Genomic DNA, 25156 nt, shown 5'->3' with positions numbered 1-25156 from the left:
TTGCCTTCACCCAATGAAGACTTGTCATGAGTGGAGTCTAAAGGGAGCCTGACCTCACTTCCCAAGATGAGGAATAACATCATCATAATACATAAATATTGTGTACATTGTGTACATCATCATAATACATAAATATTGCTATTCAGTGAAGTCCATCAGAATATTCCATAAATGTTATTTCATTTCTTCAGATTTATTAGTGCTATTATTATTTTTTAAAATTGATTTTAGAACCAGAGGGAAGGAGAGGGAAAGAGAAACATTTTTTATAAAGATTTTTAAAATATATTTTTATTGATTTCAGAGAGGAAGGGAGAGGAAGAGAGAGGTAGAAACATCAATGATGAGAGGGAATCATTGATTGGCTGCCTCTTGCATGGTGGACTGAGCCCACAACCCAGGCATGTGCCCTTGACTGGAATCGAACCTGGGACCCTTCTGTCCACAGGCCAATGCTCTATCCACTGAGCCAAACCGGTGAGGGCAGAAAAGAGGAACATTGATGTGAGAGAGAAACATCGATTGGTTGCCTCCCGCATGTACCCTGACCAGGGATCGAAACCACTACCTGGGTATGTGCCTTGACTGGGAATCGAATCCATGACCCTTCAGTGCACAGGATGAAGTTCCAGCCAACGGAGCCTCACCAGCCAGGGCTAGTGCTGTTAATTTTTAAAGTCCAACCTTGTAAAATACCACCACCACATCCTTGAGAGAGAGCAAATAGTGTTTCTGTCCATAGTTGCAGAGATTCCAGTTGAGTGAGTATTAGTGCCTGCTTTGCTTGAGGATAAAGATGCAGTCTGTGTTTCTTAACTTTCTAAAGTTTTCCTTAATTAAATTTTCATTTCTCAAGGTCAGAGGTTTTGTGAGGATAATAGGAAGCATACTCTTTTCAGTGATGACAGCAACTCTGAAGAATAGTTTATAATATTCTGCTTCTTAGACCACCCTGTCTCTTGTCATTATTAGGTTTCAGATGTATTATTCTTTCATAGTACACAGCCCGGAGATGGGCATTTAATACCTTCCTTTTTTCTTTTCCTTTTGTCTCACATGTTTTCTTCCCTTGGCTTCTTAACGAAAGCAAAGGGAATTGTAGTTTTGATCTACTTAGTTGATAGGCTCTTTCTTTTTAGAGGAAGGGATAAGCAAGCATGAGGGGGTAGGAGAAAGGGAAAGTGGAACCTTATTTTCCAACAAAACAACTTGGATAGCATCACTCATTTGCTTAAAAACCCTGTACCATTTGAGAACTTTTCACCAACCAAGAGGAAATGAATTCAGAAGAATAGTAAAGAAGATTGTCTTAGGTCACAGTGTCTGAGCCAGGTTAGACTCAGAACTTCATGACTTTAAAATTAATGGTTGTTCATTCATGTACTTCTTATATCTCTAATACTATTTATATGCAGACGTCTCCCAAATTTATGTCTCTAGACCTCCAAATCTCTAGTATGGACCTCTCTAGGCTATATCTGGAGTCTAGTTTAGACCTCTCTTCTAAACTCCAGACCTGTTTATCCAATTGCCTACTCAACATCTCCATTTGGATGGCCCATAAATACATGAAACTCAATATAACCCCAAACTTCTGATTTCTAAGTGCTTCCTCAACCTGTACTAAGTACTACTCTACCCATTTATTTCCTTCTCAGGCTGTGACTGTGCCATCCTTTCAGTTGCTCAGGGCACGAATTCCTTGAAGTCATAAATGATTGCACATGCACACTGTCAGGAAGTCTTGCTGGCTTGCTTTCACACTATGTCAGCTATTACCTTCTTGGTTCAAGATGCCATTTTCTGCCTAGATTACTGCAAAAGTCTCCTGAATGGTGATCCTGCTTCCTAATAACTCTAGTCTAAACACATCAGCTAGAGAGACCCTTTTAAAACTTCAGTCTGATCTTGTCCTTCTCAAATCCTTCAATAGCTTTTCTTCACCTTCAGAGTTAAATCCATTTTGGGTCTGGCCCCATTACCTCTCAGGCTTACATTCTGTTACGTTCCTTCCTGCTGACCCACTCTAGTCACATAGGCCTTCTTGCTATTCCTTTAACATACCAGACACATAGCTGCCTTAAGGTATATGCACTTCATGTTCCTTCATTGTGGAATGTTTTTCCTCCAGAATATGCAATATTCACTCCCTCATTTCCTTAAAGTCTTTGAGCAAATGGTACCTTTTCAGTGAGGCTTAACCCTGACCACTCACTCCACTTGCTGGCATACCCCCATCTCCCTTTATCTTGTTTACAGTTCCTCCATTCCACTTACTACCTTCTAATAGATTAAACTATTTATTTATTAATGTATATTGTCTATCTCCCCACCCTTGTCTCTTTCTCTTCCAACTGAAAGCTCCATAAAGGCATGGATTTTGTTGTTGTTGTTGTTGTTGGTTTCTTGGTTTGTTTTGTAATGCCTGGCAGTTATGTCAAGGCCTAGCACAGTGCTGGTGACCAATTAAATCTGTGGGATGAGTAAATGTACTCAGGAACATGTATGAAGCTCTGCTGAGAGGAGGAATACAGGGCCATCCTGGTTCTCAAGCTTTTAATTACTTCCTCTCTTTTAGGAGTTTTCCCTTTTTAGTTTAAAGGGAAATCAAGTTCTGGAGAAGTTGTAACTACTGGTGGCGAAAGGAACTAGCCTGTGTTCAGCAGTTGCTTTGTATCAGATGTTTCATGTAGATAAAACCTTACAACTCCACGAGGGATGTTATCTGTGTTTTGCGGGAAACTGTGGTTCAGGGATGTTATCCATCTTACTAAGAACCCAGTAAGTGACATAAAGAAGAGTCAGTGCATGTGTGTTTGTGTGTGCTTTTCCACTCTGCACATTGCCTCCCTAACAGCCCCCCATCACCTGTGAGGTGAGCCCCTTTGCCCAAGCCTGGCACGTAAGACCCTTTCAGTGTGCATTCAGCCCGTCTAGTGAGCCTTCGTTTTTCTCTTTCTTCTGGGGCACTGCCAACTTCAGCTTCTCTTGAAAGTCTTGCTTTTTACCTAATAGGCCATATGCTGGTAAGTTCACACCTGCAAAGTATTTTTCCACTAGCTGAAATACTTTTTCTTTCCTTTTCTGTCTGGGGAGTCTCTGCTGGTTCTTGCAATCCCAGTTCATGTTTACTTTCTCCATGAAGTCTTTTTTGGCTTCTCTTGGGGAGAAAGTTGGTCATTGCACACTACTTCCCGGAATGCCACACATCAGGTGGGAATTACCTGTCCTTCACAATATGTTCTAGTTAGTCCCCCAGTAATGGAGCTTTCTTCTGTTCTTCGTTTTACCAATACCTAGGACAGGGCCTAGAATTTGCCGTATACTAAGTAAATGTTTTTCTTCAGTTATTTAATAAAGATATTAAGTATAATTGGAAACAACTAGGGACTTTGAATTTAAAAATGAAGAATGACAGTTACAATCTGATCTGAGAAAAATCTGAAGTGAGAAATGTCCTATGGCTAAAACATTTACTCATATATTCATTGCTATAGGGTACTTAGTTATAAATTAGTTAATGGGTTCAGCACCCAGTCCTGCCTCTTAATTGAGGCTTAACCTTACCAAGCTACTTTTGTCTCTGAACCTTCCTGATCTACACAATTGGGAGTAATATTAGGGCCTACCTAAGTGTTGATGGGAGAATTTAATGACAGTGACTATAAAGAGACTGCCACATATTAAGCACTAAATAAATAAATATAATTACAACAAAGCTTTCTAGAGGAGTTAATATTTTTATTACAATATTACAAATTACATTGAATAGATATAGCAAAATAGTAAACTACGGACATTGGTCATAAAAAAAAAGCAAGCTACTTGTTTTTTATGTTATGTTGTAGATTATTCCTTCAGAATTATTACTGACTCTCATCTTTTATACTTTTGTACATAGACCCCCTCATTTGAAGTGATAAGTTGGATTTTAAAACATTTAAATAAAGAAGATTTAAAAATGGTCATCATTATAGGGTCATTATTATAGGGGAAACATTTGTTATGTTTTATCAGAACAATTTAATTACAGGCATATGACAGTCTTAGTGTTATTTAGGAGATGGGTTAAGGAGAGTTTTATCAAGTAAAGCATTTGATTGCAAGAACTGAAATTTGCCCATAAACAGTGTGGCAGGCCCTGTGATTTGGTGTCCATATGGAAGAACTGTGTTTAGAGAGTCCTGTATGAAAACTATGAAACCATGCAAATGTGCATGCCAGCTGCAATGTGATTTCATATTGATTATTGTCTGGCACGTTATCCTCTCTGCATTGTCAGAAAACTTCCTAGGCTGGCAATATTAAACTATTTGGATTACATAGATATAACATGAAGTCTGTGACATCTAAGGGTAGGTTAGCCAGTTTAATAACAGGTGTTTGGAGGCTGGGGATATTTTTGTGGTTGTAAGTCTCTGTGCCAAATGTTTATTCTTGAAATTGGCCTTGAGAGGGCATGCTGGGAAAAGAAATACAGCAGGAAAAAATGACTTAAGCAGTGAGCTTGGAAGTCAGGGATTTATTATCTTTGTTCTGCTAGAGCTTTTATATACTTGTAAAAATACCACAAATTACAGATGCAACATAATATTCTTCAATTAATTAAAACATTCTGTGTAGCTACTAGCAATCTAACAGTGAACAAGATGAAATGGTTCTTGTCCTCATGAAGTTTATAGTTTAATGGATAAAGCACACATCATTATTTACCAAATGGTGCAGATGTTGAGGATGACTGGACTTTTACAGCCAATAAGATGGTGAGAGAAAGTTTTCCTGAGGACCTGAGAGTTCAAATTCAGGATTCTAGGCAGTTAGCCTGGTGAAGAAGAGCATTTAGGCTGGGAGGGGCTCAGCCTATGCAATGGGCCTTGTCAGTTCAGATGAGAGGCGAGTATGGCTGTGATGGTGGAGCTGGTGTGGAAGTGGGAGACCTAGGAGGCTGTTGTGTAAGATGAGTGGTGATGGTGGCATGGATTAGCGTAACTGTTGGTGGAGAGATGTTCAGGATGTATCTGGATGGTAGAAGTAGTGGGACTGTTGGAGTGGGTGGTGGCATGAGGAAGATGGAGAAATCAAGGAGGACTCCCAAGTTTCTAGTTTGAGGAACTGAATGGATGAGAGTGCTGTTAACTGAATAGGAGATTATCTGAAGGAAATAGAGGACACACAACAAAGGCCAAAGGAAATATGAAGGTTGGCAACCCTTAGTAGAGGCTAGCAACCCACTTGTTTTTATTCCCATTCCCTTGCTTTTCACCAAAATAAAAGCTTTTTATCTGCTGTAGACTCTTAAAACACAGTGCAGCCTCTGTGTCATTAATAATTGCAGTGTTCTCAAGGAAAAGCACTAGTTGCCAAGGCCGTGTGATTCTGATCTGGTTTCCCAGAATATTTCACAGGGCAGATATGAAAGGGAAGGTTAATCACAAAAAAATGTCATCATTTATTAGTACGGTGCAATTTAAAGGGCCATAATTAAATTTTACCGAGGGTCACTCTTCTTTTTGTAGGTGTGTAATCTTCTATACTAGTAAGAGCCTAGGTGGTCCTTGCGCAACCCCCTCACGGCATCACAAGATGGCCTCCACAAGACAGCAGCCACAAGATGGCCGCCCTCACGTCATCACAAGATGGCCACCACAAGATGGCTGGCAGGGGAGGGCAGTTGTGGGCGATCAGGCCAGCAGGGGAGGGCAGTTGGGGGCGAGATCAGGTCAGCAGGGGAGGGCAGTTGGGGCCAATCAGGTTGGCAGGGGAGTAGTTAGGCGTGATCAGGTTGGCAGGGAGTGGTTAGAGGGCAATCAGGAAGGCAGGCAGGCAGGCAGGCAAGTGGTTAGGAGCCAGCAGTCCCAGATTGTGAGAAGGATGTCCGACTGCCAGTTTAGGCCCGATCCTGCAGGGCCTAAATTGGCAGTCAGACATCCTCTGAAGGGTCCCAGATTGGAGAGGGTGCAGGTTGGGCTGAAGGACACCCTCCTCGTGCATGAATTTCATGCACCGGGCCTCTAGTGTAACTATAAAGGTACATGCACCTTATTTATAGGAAACTAAGTAGGTTGATTGGTACATTTTGTTTCCAGAGTTATTGTTTTGCAACCTTCCATCTGATATCAGCAGTTTTTTACAGAAAAGTAATTATCCTCATTCATTCATTTTTATTATTGATTTCAGAGAGGAAGGGAGAGGGAGAGAGAGAGAGAAAAACACCAATGATGAGAGAGAATCATCGATTGGCTGCCTCATGCATGCCCCCCACTAGGGATCGAGCAGCCCACAACCCAGGCATGTGCTCTGACTGGGAATCGAACCCTGACCTCCTAGTACATAGGCCGATGCTTTACCACTGAGCCATACCAGCCAGTCATTCATTTTTTCAAAAGTTTTTTGTTTTGCAATTTGGAAGAGGGAAGAGTGTTATTTTATTATATTCACTTTTTGGTAAACAGTAATATACATAGTGCAAAATGCAACAGAACAAAAGGGTCAGTGGTGAAAAAGAAATCTTCCTCATATCCCATTCCCTCCAGCTCCTTTCGCCAGAAGGTAACCACTGCATTTTGCTTCTTTGCTATAGACAGTATTTCTGGCCACTCTTATCCAATATTTTCAAAATCATTGGCCAGTTATCCTCATTCTTATCTTTTAATAATAAGCCACTTTCCTTGTTATAAATGTCTTCCTTGTAGATAATTTGGAAAGTACAGAGAGTTAGACAATCACTTGTAATTTCATTTTTTTAAAAAGTTTCTTTATTGATTAAGGTATCACATATTTGTCCTCATCTCCCCATTCCCATCCCACACCCCTCCCTACACATGCCCCCACCTCCCTGTTGTCCTTGACCACTGGTTAGGCTCATATGTATGCACACAAGTCCTTTGGTTGATTTCTTCCCTTGATCCCCACCCTTCCCTACCCACCCTCTGAGATCCGACAGTCTGATCCATGCCTCCCTGTCTCTGGGTCTGTTCTTGTTCATCAGTCTTTGTTGTTCATCATTTCCCCTAGATGAGTGAGATCATGTCCTACTAGAAATACACTTATAAGAACCGAAAATGAGACAAGCAATAATGGTTATGCTGAAAGGCAAATGAATCAGTCTGTAGTGAGATTCTTTCTGGGCCAACGGTTCTTTTGAGACCCAATTTCAATGTCAAACAGTTCCTTATGTGTACGTGTCAGCAATGATATTTCAGTTCTGGATGGTGGACAAATGGTGGTAATGCAGGTCCGACCCTCTCTGGTTTGGTCCTGGGCAACCTGCAGTGACACACAGTTGCTGACTGCTAGTATGGCAAGGCGACGTCAGCATCTTCCATCTCTGGACTGCTTCTCTTCTGTCTTCATGGCTGGAGTAGTCCTTTCAATTCCTCTCTGTTGCCAGAATCCACATGGTCTCAGAGTTGTTTCCTGAAAATATACAAACATATTCTCGATCAAAAGTTAATAAAGGAATATTTTCTATAAATTTGACTTGGATCCTTTTTCATTTTTTGCCCAAATGATTTTCCTCTGGCTTGTTTTGGACACCATGTGTGTTTTTCATGGGTGTCTTGCTGTTAGCATTACAATTAATTTTCTAAAGTACAAATTTTCTAGATGTAATTTACTTATAGGATATTTTTCCTTGTATGATATTCTTCTACTATCCCCCCTTTTTTGATTTAGTATTAGGAGGCTTTTGAAAATTTTATAATGTAGTCTTGATAGCTTTTAAATTTTAATTTTTTACACTATAATATGACTGCTTTAGGTTCATTACATGTTATGAAATTTTATCATGAGATGAACTACCAATAAAAATTTTAGTTAACACTTTAGGAACTGCTTTTTGTCCAGTACAATTAATTTTTCTAGAATATTCGCTTATTTCAAATTAGCCAATTTAAATTAGCCTGAAAACTTGACTACTATTTTACTGTCAAATTTATTACTCTAACAACAATCTTATTTTACCCTGTAAATATTAGTGGAAAGGATTATTTGCCTTTTTGAGTAGGCCCTGAGCATTCCTGGTGATAGGCTTTTCTTTACCTTGTAAAAAATCTAATCCGTATAATGCTTCACTTTATATGTAGTTTTGTATTTGCCATTTCTTCACTAACATTCTTTTATTTTTTTTTTACAGTTTAATTTCAATTTTATTTTGTATTGGTTTCAGATTCTAGCTTAATGGTTAGACCAGGGGTCCTCAAACTACGGCCTACAGGCCACATGCAGTCCGCCGAGGACATTTATCCGGTCTGCTGGGTGTTTTTGCCACCGCTGCCTGTCCTGCTTAGCAGCTGACTCGTCCCGGGCCCGCAGTGCGCATGTGTGGAATGTGCGCCGCACTCTCCAACTCCCCTCCTTCTCTCTGAGGGATAGTGAACTGGCCCCCTGTTTAAAAAGTTTGAGGACCCCTGGGTTAGACAATCATATATTTTACAGTGTTCCTCTTGATTTTTCCAGTATCCAACTGGCACCATACAATATTATTGACTATATTCTTTATGCTATATTTTACATCCCTATGACTGTGTTGTAACTACTAATTTTTACTTCTTATCCCTTTACCTTTTTCACCCAGTCCCTCAACCCTCTCTCCTCTGTAACCACCAGTTCACTGTGTCTGTGACTGTTTCAGTTTTGTTTGTTCATTTATTTAGTTCTTTAAATTCCACATATGAGTGAATTAATCTGGCATTTGATTTTCTCTGACTGACTTATTTCACAGAGCCTGATATCCTCTAGGTGTATCCATGCTATCACAAATGGTAAGATTTCAGGGTTGTTTTTTTTAACGGCTGAGTAATATTCCATTGCATGTATTTACCACTTCTTTTTTATTTACTTGTATATTGATGGGCACTTGGGTTGCTACCATATCTTGGCTATCCTGTCTAATAAAAGAGTAATATGCAAATTAACCATCACTCCGCCACACCACCAGCCATGCCCACCAGCCAATCAGAGTGACTATGCAAATTAACCCCAACCAAGATGGCTGTGGCCACAGAGAGCAGGAGGGAGGCTTGGGTTTCCCTGGTAATGGAGGAAGCCAAATTTTCCACACACCCTGGTGGGCCCAGGCCTCCACTCAAGGGTACAAAGTTTCAATTATAGAAGGTAAATAAATTCCAACAGAAATGGCTGCAGCCACGGAGCAAACAGGAGGTTTGTCTCCACTCCAGGCTACAAAGTTTCAACTGTAGAAGATAAATAAATTCCAGATACCAGGGCCTCCGCTTGGGTTGCAGGGGTGTGTGGCTGGCCTGCAAACCACCACAGGCCTCTCACCCACACCACCCCACACCCCAAGGTAACCCCCACCCTGATCTGGGACACCCTTCAGGGCAAACCAGCCAGCCCCCACCCGTGCACCAGGCCTCTATCCTATCTAATAAAAGAGTAATATGCAGATTGACCATCACTCCCGACACACAATATGGCTGCCTCCATGTGGTCAAAGATCCTGCCCCCATGTGGACACAAGATGGCCACCACAAGATGGACAGCAGGGGAGGGCAGTTGGGAGGGACCAGACCTACAAGGGAGGGCAGTTGTGGGTGATCAGGCAAGCAGGGGAGGGCAGTTGGGAGGCACCAGGCCCACAAGGGAGGGCAGTTGAGAGGGACCAGGCCTGCAAGGGAGGGTGGTTGGGGGTGATCAACCCTGCATGAGAGGGCAGTTAGGGGTGACCAGGCCGGCAGAGGAAGGAAATTGGGGGCAAACAGGCTGGCAGGGGAACAGTTAGGCATCAATCAGGCTGGCAGGAGAGTGGTTAGGGGGTGATCAGGCTGGCAGGCAGAAGCGGTTAGGGGCAATCAGGAAGGCAGGCAGGCGAGTAGTTGGGAGCCAGCAGTCCTGGATTGTGAAAGGGATGTCCCAGATTGGAGAGGGTGCAGGCTGGGGTGAGGGACTCCCCCCTCCCCCCATGCATGAATTTTGTGCACCGGGCCTCTAGTTGTAAATAACGCTACAATGAACAATATATTCTTTTGAATTAGTGATTTGGGGTTCTTTGGATAAATCCCCAGAAGTGGAATTGCTGCATGATAAAGCACTTTCATTTTTAATTTTTTGAGGAAATTCCATGTTTTCCACAATGCCTGCACCAATCTACATTCCCACTAAGAGTGCATAAGGTTTCCCTTTTCTCCACTTCCTCGCTAACACTGCTCTTTTGTGGATTTATTGATGCTAGCCATTCTGACAGGTGTGAGGTGATATCTCATTGTGGTTTTAACTTACATTTCTATAATGATTGGTGACTTGAGCATCTTTTCATATGTCTATTGGCCATCTGTATGTTGTCTTTGGAGAGTGTGTATTCAAGTCCTTGACTCATTTTTTTAATTGGATTTTTGTTGTTTTTTGGTGTTGAGTTTTGTAAGTTATTTATAAAATTTGAATATTAACTGCTTATCAGATGTGTCATTGGTGAATATGTTCTCTCATTTATTGGGTTCTCTTTATTTTGTTGATGTTTTTCTTTGCTGTGCAAAATTTTTTACTTTGTTGTAGTTCCATTTGTTTATTTTTCTTTTGCTTCCCTTGCCCAAAGAAAAAATATTGCTATGCGAATTGTCTGAGATTTTATGGCCTATGTTTTCTCCTAATTTATTTTTATGGTTTCGAGTCTTATATTTAAGTTTTTAATCCATTTTGAGTTTATCCTTGTGTATGGTGTAAGAAGGTGGGCTAGTTTAATTTTTTGCACATATCTTTCCAATATTCCCACTACCATTTATTGAATAGACTATCTTTACCCTATTATATATTTTTGCCCCTTTGTCAAATATTATTGACCATAAATGTGTGGGTTTATTTCTGGTCTCTCTATTCTGTTCCATTGATCTATGTGCCTGTTTTTATGCCAGTACAATGCTGTTTTGATTACTGTGGGCTTTATATCAGGTAGCCTGATTCCTTCAACATTGTTCTTCTTTCTTAACATGCTGTGGATCTTTGAGGTCTTACATGGTTCTATATAAATTTTTGGAATATTTGTTTGAGTTCTATTAAATATGCAATTTGTATCTTGATCGGAATTGCATTGAATGTATAGATTGGGTAGTATGGACATTTTAATGATGTTAATACATTCTATCTATGAACATAGCATATGCTTTCACTTATTTGTGTCTTCTTCAGCTTATTTCTTAAGTGTTTTATAAATTTCTGAATATAGGTCTTTTATACCCACGGTTAAAATTATTCCAAAATGTTTTATTTTTTTGGAAGAAATTGAGAATGAGATTGTTTTCTTACAAGCTTCCCTTTCTGATAGTTCATTGTTGGTGTATAAACATGCAACTGATTTCTGTGTCCTTATTTTGTATCCTGCTATGTTACGAAATTCATTTATCAGTTCTAATAGTTTTTTGGTGAAATCCTTAGGGTTCTCTACATAGGGTATCATGTCATCTGCAAATAATGACAGTTTTACTTCTCTTTTCAATTGGATGTCTTTTATTTCTTCTACTTGTTGGATAGCTGTGGCTTTGAGTTCCAGTACTATGTTGAATAAGATGGGTGAATGTGGACATCCCTGCCTTGTTCCTTATCTTAAGAGAAATGCTGTTAGTTTTTCCTCGGTGAATATATGATGTTTGGCTGTGGGTTTGTCATATGTGGCTTTTATTATGTTGAGGTATGTTCCCTTTATTCCCACTTTGTTGAGAGTTTTTATAATAATGGGTGCTGGATTTTATCAAATGCTTTTTCTACATCTGTTGATCTGATCATGTGATTTTTATCCTTCATTTTGTTTATGAGGTATATCATATTTATTGATTTGCAGATATTTTACCAATCTTGCATTCCGGAATAAATCCTAAATTATCATGGTGTATGATTTTTTTGTATTGTATTGCTGTATCCAGTTTGCTAATATATATATATTTTTAAAATATATATATATATATTTTAAAATATATTTTATTGATTTTTTACAGAGAGGAAGGGAGAGGGATAGAAAGCCAGAAACATTGATGAGAGAGAAACATCAACCAGCTGCCTCCTGCACACCCCCCACCGGGGACGTGCCCGCAACCAAGGCACACGCCCTTGACCGGAATCGAACCCGGGACCTTTCAGTCCGCAGGCCGATGCTCTATCCACTGAGCCAAACCGGTTTTGGCCAGTTTGCTAATATTTTGTTGAGGATTTTAGCATCTATGTTCATCAGGGATATTGGCCTATAATTTTCTCTATTTGTAGTGTCTTTATCTCGTTTTGGAATTAGTATAATGCTGGCATTGTAAAAGAGATTGGGAGTCTCCTTCCTCTTGAATTTTTTGAAAGAGTTTGTAAAGGATAGGTGTGAGTTCTTTGAATGTTTGCTAAAATTCACCTGTAAAGCTACCTGGTGGAGGACTTATGTTTGTTGGAAATTTATTTTTTTAAATTATTGCTTCCATTTCATTAGTTGTAAATGGTCTGTTTAGATTTTCTGATACTTCCTGATTCAGTTTTGGAATGTCTCTTTCTAGGTATTTGTTTATTGCTTCCAGATTTTCCAATTTGTTGATGTGTAGTTGTTCATAATATTTCCTTATAAAAAAATTTTTTTGGTATTTCTGTGGTGTCAGTTGTTACTTTTTTTGTTTCTGATTTTATTTATTTGAGTGCTCTCTCTTTTTTCCACAATGGCTGCACCAGTCTGCATTCCCACCAGCAGTGAAGGAGGGTTCCCTTTTCTCCACATCCTCTCCAGCACTTGTTGTTTGTTGATTTGTTGATGATAGCCATTCTGACAGGTGTGAGGTGGTACCTCATTGTTGTTTTGATTTGCATCTCTGGGATGATTACTGACTTTGAGCGAATCTTAGAAGAAGCAATAGGCAGCAAAATAGCAGACATTTGTTGTAGCAATATATTTAACAATACAGCTCCTAGGGCAATGGAAACTAAGGAGAAAATAAACAAATGGGACTGCATCAAAATAAAAAGCTTCTGTACAGCAAAAGAAACCATCAACAAAACAACAAGAAACTGCATGGGAGAACATATTTGCCAATGTTATCTCTGATAAGGGTTTAATAACCAACATTTACAGGGAACTCATACAACTGAACAAAAGGAAGATAAACAATGCAATCAAAAAATGGGCAAAGGACCTAAATAGACACTGTTCGAAAGAGGACATTCAGAAAGCCAAGAGATCCTTTTTTAAAACTGCTGCATAGTATTCCATGGTATAAATGTATCTATCACAGCTTAATTATCTACTCATCTACTGATGAACACTTTGGCTGTTTCCAGATCTTATCTATTGTAAATTGTGCTGCTATGAACATAGGTAGTGGTGCATACATTCTTTCTGATTGGTGTTTCAGGTTACTTAGGATATATTCCTAGAAGTAGGATCACTGGGTCAAATGGCAGTTCCATATATAATTTTTTTTTAATATTTTTATTGAGGTATTATGTGTGTACATATCTTACTATTACCCCCCCACCCCACACCCACCATATATAATTTTTTAAGGAAACTTCATACTGTTTTTCATAATGGCTGTGCTAGTCTGCATTCCCACCAGCAGTGTACTAGGGTTCCCTTCTCTCCACATCCTCATCAGCACTTGTCATTTGTTGATATGTTGATGGTAGCCATTCTGAAAGGTGTGAGGTGATACCTCATTATTATTTTAATTTGCATCTCTAGCCCACAGGAGATAGGGTGCAGTTTCTCAGGCACCCCAGGTGCAGGTGTAGCCACTCTAGCCCATAGGGGATAGGGTGCAGCTTCTCTGGTGCTTTGGCAACGCACATAGCCTTTTTGGGCTGTGGAGGACAGGGTGTAGAGTCTTTGGTGGTTTGGGCATGTGGGTGTTCGAGCAGCTGCTCTAACAGGCCCAGCTTCACTGGTGCTCTGGAGGGAGGGGCAGCTACTCTGGGCCTGTGGGGTGTGGCCAGGGATGTAGTGTGGCAGGTGATGCTGCTGTTCTGGAACACTGTCGGGTGGGGGAAATGGCCTCCGATTCAGAGCCACACAGCTTTGTCTTTGATTCTCCCTGAGATTGCTCTCAATATCTCTTTAAGAAAATCTGTATCACAGGCTCAGATAGTAGACTCCTCCAGCTGACTGGAGAAGTACAGGGTGACAGGGGACCTGGAGTATGGGGCCAGTGCAGTTTTGGAGGGGAGTACTTGACCCAGGAAAGATGGTATCTGTGAGCAACCTGGGGGAGGGAGTCAGCATAGGGACCCCGGTGGCTGTTTCTTCAATTCTCTCCCTGGAGCCACACAACCCAGTCTGTCCTCACCTGGGTCTAGTATGCTCCCAACTGCCCTCACTCTGCTGGAGCCCAGGGTGAGTTGCTGTGAATGAGATTTTGTTAATTGACCCTTTAAGAGGGTGCCTGGGTTTCTAGTAGAATCCCGTTTCTCCTTGTTGGCCAGAATCCCCACTGATTTTATGTGGGTGACTCTTCCGAGCTCTGTTGATCTGGGCTTGGGAGCCTGGCTTGTTCCTCGTGGGGGACCTTTGCAGTTAAGCTGTCCCTCTGGATTCTCAGCCACCCCCCATAGATATGGGGCCAGCCCTTTTGGGGTCTCTGCCTTTCCTATCAGTCTCAATGTGGATTCTTCTCTAAATGCTTGGTTATAAGACTTCTGTTCTGCTGGTCTTCACTTGGTTATTTACTTGGTTGTTTATTGTTCTATAATTTAGTTGCAATTACAGTGCAGGCCTGGGAGGAGATGAGTGTGACTTCTACCTGCACTGCTGTCATCTTCTTCCCTCTCTCCTAACATTCTGTTTTGATTGTTTTCTATCTTATTAACTATTGTTCAAAGATGACATTTAAGTGGCTATGTACTATTCCATGGCATGCAACATTTAATCATTTTCTTGCTATTTAGCAGTTAGGTTATATGCTGTTCTTTGTAGAGAAATTTTAAATTAAGGAAAAAAGTCATACAGGTTTTATGGAAAACAATGTTTTAACAAAAGAAACCATTGTCTTCTTCAAGCAACTTTAGAAGAATTATTGGCATATCTGAACAATAGAAGTAAAAGTGATCTGGACTCTGCTCTTTCACGGCTTTTCTGTGCCCTGAAAGGTGCTGGAGCTATATGTGAACTCCCTTTGCTAAGCTGCTCAGGTCCGTTGCTCACTGAGATCTTTGCCCTGGTCCTTTGAAGCCTGTCTTTATTTCCATTGGTAGCTGGCACCTCGTGATCTTGCCTTGCAGTACTGGCTGGAACTGGGGAGCGAGATAGGTACAGCCCTCTTACCAAGGCTGACAGATTTGCCTTGCTTCGTCCATGGGAGTCCCTCAGGTCTCAGCAGGTCTCTACCTATCCATCCAATCAACAACTGTTTATTGAGCATCTACCATATTCTAGGCACTGGGGTAGGTATTGGGGATACGATGGTAAGTTAGGTACACCTCTCTTCGTGGTTTATGCTTGGTGTGAAGTAACTACATTGGAGGAAGTATATATTGTTCAGTATAGTTTGGGAGAGAGTGATATACAAAAACAGGGTTCTAGATAGTTCAGAAAATAAACAGACCTTAGCTAGCTTTCCCACATATACTGAGCACTCTCTACATATTGCATTTTAGAACCTGTGCCCACACACCTTTAGGTATAAACTGCAACTGTTAAAACTATAAAATGAGATGAAAGAACAGTCAGTGAAGTGGAAGCTTTGCTTGGAAATGCCGCTCTGCTGGCTTTTTGCATTATTGGAATTATCATGCTAGGTCCTCGGGTGCCACAATGCAGGTCTGGGTTCAGGAACTAGTCTTCCCTGTTTTGCCTATGACAGGTGCATGCCCTATATTAAAGGTGGAGATGGGTAGAGCTTGGGTTGTAGCGTGCCTAGAAGGTGACTTTTATTCTTGGTGTGTTTCCTTCCTCTTCTTAAAAGAACACAGAATATAAGTAGAATTTTGCATTTGTCTAGTTATTCCTTTATCACACTCAGTCTATACTACAAATGTGATGTGCTTGAGGGCAGGGTACCATGTTATGCTTTTTGGTTTGGTTTGCCTTATTTGGCAATTAGGCAAATACAACTTCATGGGTGAGGAACAAAATGATTTTACCTGCTAAGTTCTTTGTGGACATTTTTTCTTGCTCATTAATTATTTTTTAAGAAAAACAATCAGTATTTCTGACAGATGTACCTACTATGGAATTCTCTGTTGGACATATCAGGGAAATGAGCACACAGGTATATTTGGATTTTAGCAATATATCCATCTCATGGTATTTCTTCACAAAGGTGAAGACATATGGACTAGATACAATGAAAAGCAGATGACTTAGATACATTAGGTATTATATTTAGTGAAGATGTGATACAAGGAACCCTAAACATACATTTTTTGTTTGGATTGACACTTTTACTCCATTTCCTATTAGCCATGTGGCCTTGGATAGTTTAATAGTGATAATCATAATGATATATAATAGTGGTTGATATTTATTTACCCAGTAATTACTCAATTTGTAAAAAGTAATTCACGCCAAAACCGGTTTGGCTCAGTGGATAGAGCGTCGGTCTGCAGACTGGAGGGTCCCGGGTTCGATTCCGGTCAGGGGCATGTGCATTGGTTGTGGGCACATCCCCCGGTGGGGGGTGTGCAGGAGGCAGCTGGTCGATGTATCTCTCTCAATGATGTTTCTAGCTCTCTAACCCTCTCCCTTCCTCTCTGTGAAAAATCAATAAAATATATTTAAAAAAAAAAGTAATTCACTAGTTAAGATGGCAGTAGAGATAAATGTGGTACTCAGATCCTCCCACAACCACATCAGAAATACAACTAAACTTCAGAAAACCATCATTTAGAACTGCCTGAAATCTAGCTGAATGGAAATCCTACAACTAGGGAATTAAAGAAGCCACATTGAGACTGGTAGGAGGAACAGAGACATGGAACAAGCTGGTCCCACACCCACGTGTGGTGGTTTCTAATCAGGAGGGATATCTTAGCTGCAGAGGTCCCTTTGCTGCGGAGGTTCCCCCTGGGTCCCAGCTTCCCACCAGACCCCTGAGCTCAGGGTTCCAGTCCCAGGAAGAGAAGTACCCACAACTGTGGGCTGTAAAATCTAGTGGCTATTGGGACTGAGTGACACGGAGGTTGCTGGAATCCCAGGCAGTTCCTCTTAAAGGGCCCACACAAGGGACTTACTCATACTCACTTCCTCTGAGCTCCAGTGTTGGGGCAGGAACTTGAAAGGAATCAGGGACATACAGGGAGAAACTAAATTGTCTGGCATCAGGGCAAGAGTTAGGGGGGTAGCTTTTTACCAGACAAAAGTGCTGGCAGAGATTATTATTCCTTTGCTGAGGCCTCCTCACCATAGAGCCAACAGGCGGGTACCATATCTGAGTCTCCAACATCGTGGCTCACACTTTTCACCCTGCCCTGGTGATACCTTAAGACCACACCCCTTCCAACTTGTGGGCTCCTCCAACCTGTTCCAATGACTTTTCCATACAACTGGCCTCTCTTGCCTTATGCTTAAGAATTGCTTCATGGTTCTGGAATTAACTGTAGAGTAGAGGATGCTGAGAATCTCTCAAACGAGCACCATGTGGCCTCTGTGTACCCACTATCTCTTGCTAAGTGGCCCCAGACCTAGCATTAGTGGCAGCCCACCTTGGTTCATAGCTTGGCCTCTCCTGGGCACCTCCAAGCTCAGCACAAGTAGCAACCATCTGCAGATTGCACTGTTGCTCATGCCAGGTGGCCCCAGACAGGACACAGGCAGTGGCTAATGTTGCACCTCCAGGGAGGCCCCAGAGCCAGTGCACCTGGTGTACAGCTTCAGACCATGCTAGATTACCTCCCTACCACCTCCATGAGTGACACATTTAAGGGGCGGATTCGGTGAGCACCAAAGCTCCACCGAAGCAAGTTCTGCTCCAAGGGTCAACTTCTGCACAGCAGCCCCTCTGTTGTAGTCACAGCTGGTTCTTATAGCTGGTTAGTCTAAGGAGTCAATCCCTGCCAGTGATGCCAATAGCAATCAAGGCTCAACTACAAGAGGACAGTGTACACAGCCCACACAACCATGCACTAGGAGTACCCAGCTCAGGTGACTGTGGAGGCTGTACCACAGGGCCCTACAGAACACCTACTACAACAGGGCCATGATACCAAGTCTGGGAGATGTAGCAGCTCTGTCTAATACATAAAAACAAACACAGAGAAGCATCCAAAGACCAAGAAACATCCTATATAATAAAAGGCTAATATGAAAGTAGACTGAACGGCAGAACAACTGAACAACCGGTTGCTATGACATGTGCTGACCACCAGGGGTTGTGCATGGAACATGGCGGGCTTCGGTGAGATGGTGGAGCAGGTGAGTGGGGGTGCCAGACCAAGGCAGGGCACCAGTTGCTGTCATTGGGGCAAGCCACTGGTGGTTACTGAAAATTCTTTGCTCCTGTGCTGCAGTCCCACCCGGTGCGCGCACCTGCTGCCAGTGCTGGCCCCACTTGCACCCGCTGCCAGCACCCGGTGCTGGTCCTGATCACTCGGTGCCATCAGTGGGTGCAAGCAGCGGTTGCCGGCCCTGGTTGTCCCTGAGGGCTTCTCCACCTCCCCCTGCTCCTGAGGGGCAATCAGGACAGCAGCTACCACTCACACCCACTGATGGCGCTGGCCCCACTCACACCTGTTGCTGTCGCCGGACCCAATTGCTCCACGCTGTCAGCGGGTGTGAGCAGGGCTGGTGCCGTCAGTGTGTGGAAGTGGCAGCAGTGGCAGCGGGACTGCCAGAAAAGAAGGGACGGGTGCCGTGGCAGGAGGGGCTGGGCAGAGGCACAGAGGATGGGCCAAGACCCATCCCTGTGCCCATCACAACCTCGTGGCCCACAGTTCCTGTCAAGGTGCACGAATTTGTGAACTGGGCCCCTAGTGTCCCAAATAAAAGAACAGGAGAAATCTCCAGAAAAAGAACTAAATGAAATGGAGGCAAGCAAACTACCAGATACAGAGTTCAAAACAATGGTTATAAGGATACTCAAGAAATTCATTGAGAACTTCAACAGCATGACAAAGGACATAGGAACCATAAAAAAGAACCAGTCAGAAATGAAGAATACACTAAATCAGCAGTTACCAACTGGTGGTCTATGGATCACTGGTTGTCCGTGAGGTCAGAAAGGTTGGTGACCACTGGTTTAAGGACACCTTTGGAGCAGTGGTCGCTAACTGGTGGTCCATGAGGTCTGAAAGTTTGGCGACCACTGCACTAAATGCACTGAAGAATAATTTACAGGGAATTAACTGTAGAGGTTGGCCAGCCATAGGAGGTTGGCTGTGGGAGTGCACTGACCACCATGGAGCAGCTTCTGCATTGAATTTCTGCACCCTGGCAGTCAGTGCACGTCATAGCAACCAGCCCTTCCCAGTCGTTCTGCTGTTAGGGTCAGTTTGCATATTACCCTTTTATTATATACTAGAGGCCCGGTGCACGAAATTTGTGCATGGCCGGGAGGGGGGGTAGCGGGGGGTGTTGTCCCTCAGCCCAGCCTGCAGTCTCTCCAATCTGGGACCCCTCAAGGGACCTTCATTTTTTCCTTCAAGAGTGTGGTGGAAAAACCCTAGATTACCTTCTTGGATTCTTATAACCCAAATTACCAAGAACACTGCATTTGGTGGCCTACAGGGAGCTTAGCCAATGAGTTGTCAGAAAAGGTATTTACTCTCAAAATGTTTTGGCTCAGTGGATAGACCGTGGGCCTGCAGACTGAAGGGTCCCAGGTTTGATTCCTGTTAAGGGCATGTACCTTGGTTGGAGGCATATCCCCAGTGGGGAGTGTGTAGGAGGCAGCTAATGGATGTTTCTCTCTCATTGATATTTCTGACTGTCTATCCCTCTCCCCTCTTCTCTGTAAAAAAAAAAAAAAAAAAAAAAAATTAGTAAAAATTTTTTTTAAAAAGGTGTATCCTCTGCAGCTCATGCAGCCCCTGGGTTGTGTCCACTGGGCTAGGGGCGTGTATCTGCCACCCGGTGGTGGCTGCTGGGGTCTCCGCACACCCCAGAGGCCAGCAGCCATCCCCCTGTGCAGGGCGCTAGGCTTGGGGCATGGACACAATCTGCCACTTGGTGCTGGAGCTTGGAAAGCCTCTGGGGCGGGGTGGGAACATCCCCATCTCCAAACGCCCCAAGACCAGCAGCCAGCCCCACCATGGGCCCCAGGCTTGAGGCTTGCAGGGACCCTGGGCAGCACGCAGCGGTGGCCACCAGGGTCTCGGCAAACCCAGGAGGCCAGCAGCAGCCCCTGGTCCTGGGCGCCTGGCTGGGGGCGTGGCCCCAAACCGCCGCTTTGTGCAGGAGCCTTTGCAAGCTGCTGGGGCAGGGCGGAACATCCCCGCGTCGCTATAGCGACGCGGGGATGTTCCGCCCGTCAGGTTGCTTGGCGCCTACACCCATAGGCTCTGAGTGGCCAGGGGGCGTTCTGGGACCCCTGCCGCTCAGGACCTAAGCATGGGCCTACAGGCTAGGAGCGGCCTGGGTCCGGAGGATGTTTCCTGGACCCAGGCCGCTCAGCGCCGGCATATGCAAATTAACCGCCATTTTGTTCGCTCTGATTGGCTGTGGGCATAGCGGAGGTGTGGTCAATTTGCATGTTTCTCTATTATAAGGTAGGATGACTAGAAGCCCGGTGCATGAAATTCGTGCACAGGGTGAGGGGATGTGTCCCTCAGCCCAGCCTGCGCCCTCTCACAATCCAGGACCCCTCAGGTAGGGTCCCTAGGCCTAGCTGGCGATCAGGGCCTATTGGGGCTTTCCTTCCCCCGGCTGCCGATAGCTGGCCCCGCCCGTTATGCTGCCACTGCTTGCCATCTGTACAGTGTTGTCCCCCTTTACCCCGCCACCAGTCACCTCCATCTGTGGGCAACAGGTGTGGGTATGATTGCTTGGCTGGCCTGGGCCTCCCTCTGCGGGGTGATCACTGACTGGCCCCGCACACCCGCCACAGCATTGCTGGCCGGTGACCTGGGCCTCCTTCTGCGGGGTCCCCAGATCGATTGCCCTGCAGAGGTAGGTCCTGCCCACCTGCCGCAGCACTGCCAGCCGGGTGGCCTGGGCCTCCCTCTTTGGGGTGATCGATCGCAGAGCCCCCCTCATCGATCACCCTACAGAGGGTGGCCTGGACCTCCCTCTGCGGGGTGGTCGTGGGGTGATGGTAGGATCGCCCAACCAATTGCATCACACCTGCCTTGGCTGGCCTGGTACCAGTGTGTGTCATAGCATGGTCGTCCAGAAGGTCGTCTAGATGTTCATTCTGCTGCTTGGTCATTCGGTTGATTTGCATATTATGCTTTTAATTCTCAATAATGCTGCTATGAACATAGGGTTGCATCTATCCTTTCAAATTGGTGTTCAGGATTCTTTTTTTTTTTAATTTCTTTATTGATTAAGGTATCACATATTTGTCCTCGTCCCCCCATTCCCATCCCACACCCCTCCCCACACATACCCCCACCCCCCTGTTGTCCTTAACCACCGGTTAGGCTCATATGCCTGCACACAAGTCCTTTGGTTGATCTCCCCCTTTACCCCAACCCTTCCCTACCCTCCCCCCGAGGCCCGACAGTCTGATCCATGCCTCCTTGTTTCTGGGTCTGTTCTTGTTCATCAGTCTTTGTTGTTCATTATTTCCCCTAGATGAGTGAGATCATGTGCTATTAGAAATACACTTATAAGAACCAAAAATGAGAAAAGCAATAATGGTTATGGTGACAGGCAAATGAATCAGTGTGTAATGAGTTTCTTTCTGGGCCAACAGTTCTTTTGAGACCCAATTTCAATGTCCAACAGTTCCTTATGTGTACATGTCAGCACTGACATTTCAGTTCTGGATGGTGGACAAATGGTGGTAATGCAGGTCCGACTCTGTCTGGTTTGGTCCTGGGCAATCTGCAGTGATGCACAGCTGCTAACTGCTAGTATGGGAAGGCCACATCAGCGTCTTCCGTCTCTGGACTGCTTCTCTTCTGTCTTCATGGCTGGAGTAGTCCTGTCGATTCCTCTCTTGCTGGAGTTGTTCAGGATTCTTAAGATATATTTCCGGAAGTGGGATTGCTGAGTCAAAATGCATTTCCATTTTTAATTTTTTGAGGAAACTCCATTCTGTTTTCCACAGTGCCTGCACCAATCTGCATTCCCATCAACAGTGCACTAGGGTTCCCTTTTCCCCACATCTTTGCCAGCACTTGTTGTTTGTTGATTTATTGATGATAGCCATTCTTACAGGTTTGAGGTGATATCTCATTGTGATTTAAATTTGCATCTCTGATGATTCGTGACATTGAACATTTTTTCGTATATATATTGGCCATCTGTATGTCCTCTTTGGAGAGGTATTTATTCAGGTCCTTGGCCCATTTTTTAATTGGATTGTTTGTCTTCCTGTTGTTGAGTTGTATGAATTCTTTACATATTTTGGAAATTAACCCCTTATCAGATGTATCATTGCCATATATGTGCTCCCATACTGTGGGCTCCCTTTTAATTTTGTTGATGGCTTCTTTTGCTGTACAGAAGCTTTTTAGTTTGATGTAGTCCCATTTGTTTATTTTTTCCTTAGTTTTCCTTGTGCTGGGAAGTATATTGGCAAAAATATTGCTAAGAGGTGTCTGAGATTTTAGTGCCTGTGTTTTCTGCTAGGGTTTTTATGGTTTTGCGACTTACATTTAATTCTTATCCATTTTGGGTTTATTCTTGTATATGGTATAAGTTGGTTGTCTAGTTTCATGTTTTTGTATACGTATATTCATTCTTAATATGTCTGTCTAAATGTGCTTTTCTTTTGCCTATATCTATAAATGATAGCTGTTGCAGATAAAATTAAAACTGGAATTTATAATTTGTTAGGCCAGGGACTGTTTCTCCTCCTTTTTAAATTTTTTTTTATACAGTGCTCAACATTATGTTTTAGTTGTAACTGATACTGTTAACATAGGGTTGATTTGATAGAAATTTTTAAAAACTAAAAGCCTGTGGGAGTTGTGAGATATTTGTTTTCATCTTTGAGTCAGGCCTTCTCCTCATAGGAGCTTATTTGATTGAGTTATGTACTGACATGTCTGTGCTTGATGAGTTGGCTTCGATGACCTAAACCTAGGAAATAATAGCCCAGTTGAAGATCTTTAACATAAACTAGTTATTATATTATTTCAGACCCATACTAACTTATCAATTTGAATGCAGTACAAGGAACTTATTTATTGGGATTTATTTTACCTCTTAACAGAATACTTTTGAAAAAAGAAAGTGATGTAGTGGAAAGAATCAAGAGGCCTGAGATTTGTGACTAGTAGTATGTGAATTTGGGCCTGTTATTTAATTTTTGGGACCAACAATTTGTGCTATTAAGTAAGAGGATTAAAAAGCAAACTATTTTCCAATTCTTTTTCAAGTTCCTATTACCATCTGTAGAGTCTGGAGGCTGCAGTAATCCTATCAATGTGGGATGGTTTCAGACCTTAGTTGATTTGAGGCAATGCCCCTGACTCCTCTGACTCCTCTGACTCCTCTACCTCAGGATAATAGCTGTTTCTTATGTGTGGGCCACAGATTCCAGTATTTACATAAGCTTCATTGAAAAGCAAGCTCGTTTTTTATTTTTAAATTCTTTATTGTTGTATTTGCAAATGGATATCAAGAGTATCAGGAATATTGACTAAGTTATGTTAGTGAGTGGTTGGTAGTACATCTGCTTTTTTGAGAATGATCATTTTTTAACCAGTCAGTTTATCTAGATCAGACAAGGAAATCAATAACACATTCCTCTCCCCCCCCTTTTTTTTTGCAGAAGAGTAATTATTTCCCATAAAATTTGCAGATGATATTGTTTGCTTTATTTCCAAGTAAAACATAAACATTCAACTTTCTTTAGCTTTATCTGTCTTCAGAAATTAATGGTCAATTTTTATGAAAGCAGTTAATGTTGAAAACTTAAAATATGTTCTATTTAATACTAGTTGTTAAACATCTTTTTATTGGCTGTTAGTGGGGACCTCTTTATCATGAAGACACACTGTGCTCCTTTACTTGAAGGCTTAATTTGATTTCTTGGTTCATTGTTTTAAAATTGAATATCATAATTCTTAACAGAAAGTCAAATATCAAAGAAGAGAAGTGGTTAAGAATTATAAATCCTATTTTTATACCTGTCCTGTATTTTATGAGAAATTACAATACAGAAAAATTTTCAATCAGCTTTTAAGTCAATTGATTGGCATATTTATATAATTGTTTTGTGATGGTATCAAAGAAATAACAAATATAATTTGTGTTTTTGAATAGATGATTATTTAAAGGGATAAGAGAAAGATGGTTCAGGTCAAGAAATGTTTCTTTCAACTTATAACACATGCTAGAATGAACATAAATTATGGCAAAATTTTGAGTGTGTGTGTGTGTGTGTGTGTGTCTGTGTGTGTGTGTGTGTGTGTAGTATTTCTGGCATACATAGTATATATATATATAAAATTCCTGCTAACTTTAGACATACAGATTTAGACATTCTGGAATTGAGAGAGATGTCATCCCTCAGATACTTCATATCATGGAAGTAGTGCCTCTGGTCAGAAGTATTGTGAATTGTGCTCTTGATATTGAATCAAATTCTTGTATACCACCTAACATTTGCTATATTTTAATTTATTTCTGACCTTGGGTCTTAGGCATCCACCAATTTTCAAGATTATTTAAGCATTAAAATTTAGTTTTTCAATTTCACATCCATTTGATCAGTGTATCCAGTTAACAAATGAGTAATGGTATTCTTTGGTGTACAGGTCTGGGGTAGCCATGTAGCCTGGTCAGGGGAGTATGGGTGCACTAGAGATGGATAGTGGATGGTCAAAGAAGAGCTATAGATAATGGAAGTCAAAACTGGTCTGAAAGATATGGAATCAGTTGAATCAGGAAATGCAAACAAGGCAAGCAGAATACCAACTCAAGACTGCAACACCATTGTATAAGAGAAAGGTTTCTTATATAGTGCTAGAACTAATTTCCCTCTACCTCTGTCATGATCCCAGCTGAGTGGAAAACCTTGCCTTTTCCAGGTGTTTTGTAGCTGGAAGAGATGGTAAGCCTTCAAGTATGTCCTGAACTAAAGTAAAGGCTGGACATGGAAATAGAATTACAGAGAACTTGTTATATTACAACAGTCAT

General features: G+C 42.4%; 1 protein-coding gene across 7 annotated transcripts in view; it reads left to right on the top strand.

Annotated features, from left to right (window-relative positions):
* Nucleotides 1–25156, top strand: part of ST7 (suppression of tumorigenicity 7) — a 308974-nt gene that overhangs the window by 74187 nt on the left and 209631 nt on the right. The gene's annotated exons all lie outside the window — the stretch shown is intronic.

Source organism: Eptesicus fuscus, chromosome 14, assembly GCF_027574615.1.
Source record: "Eptesicus fuscus isolate TK198812 chromosome 14, DD_ASM_mEF_20220401, whole genome shotgun sequence".
In the NCBI taxonomy this organism is placed as follows: Eukaryota; Metazoa; Chordata; class Mammalia; order Chiroptera; family Vespertilionidae; genus Eptesicus; species Eptesicus fuscus.
The sequence above is the reverse complement of the archived record's forward strand: the minus strand, read 5'-3'. Positions and strand labels throughout refer to the sequence as shown.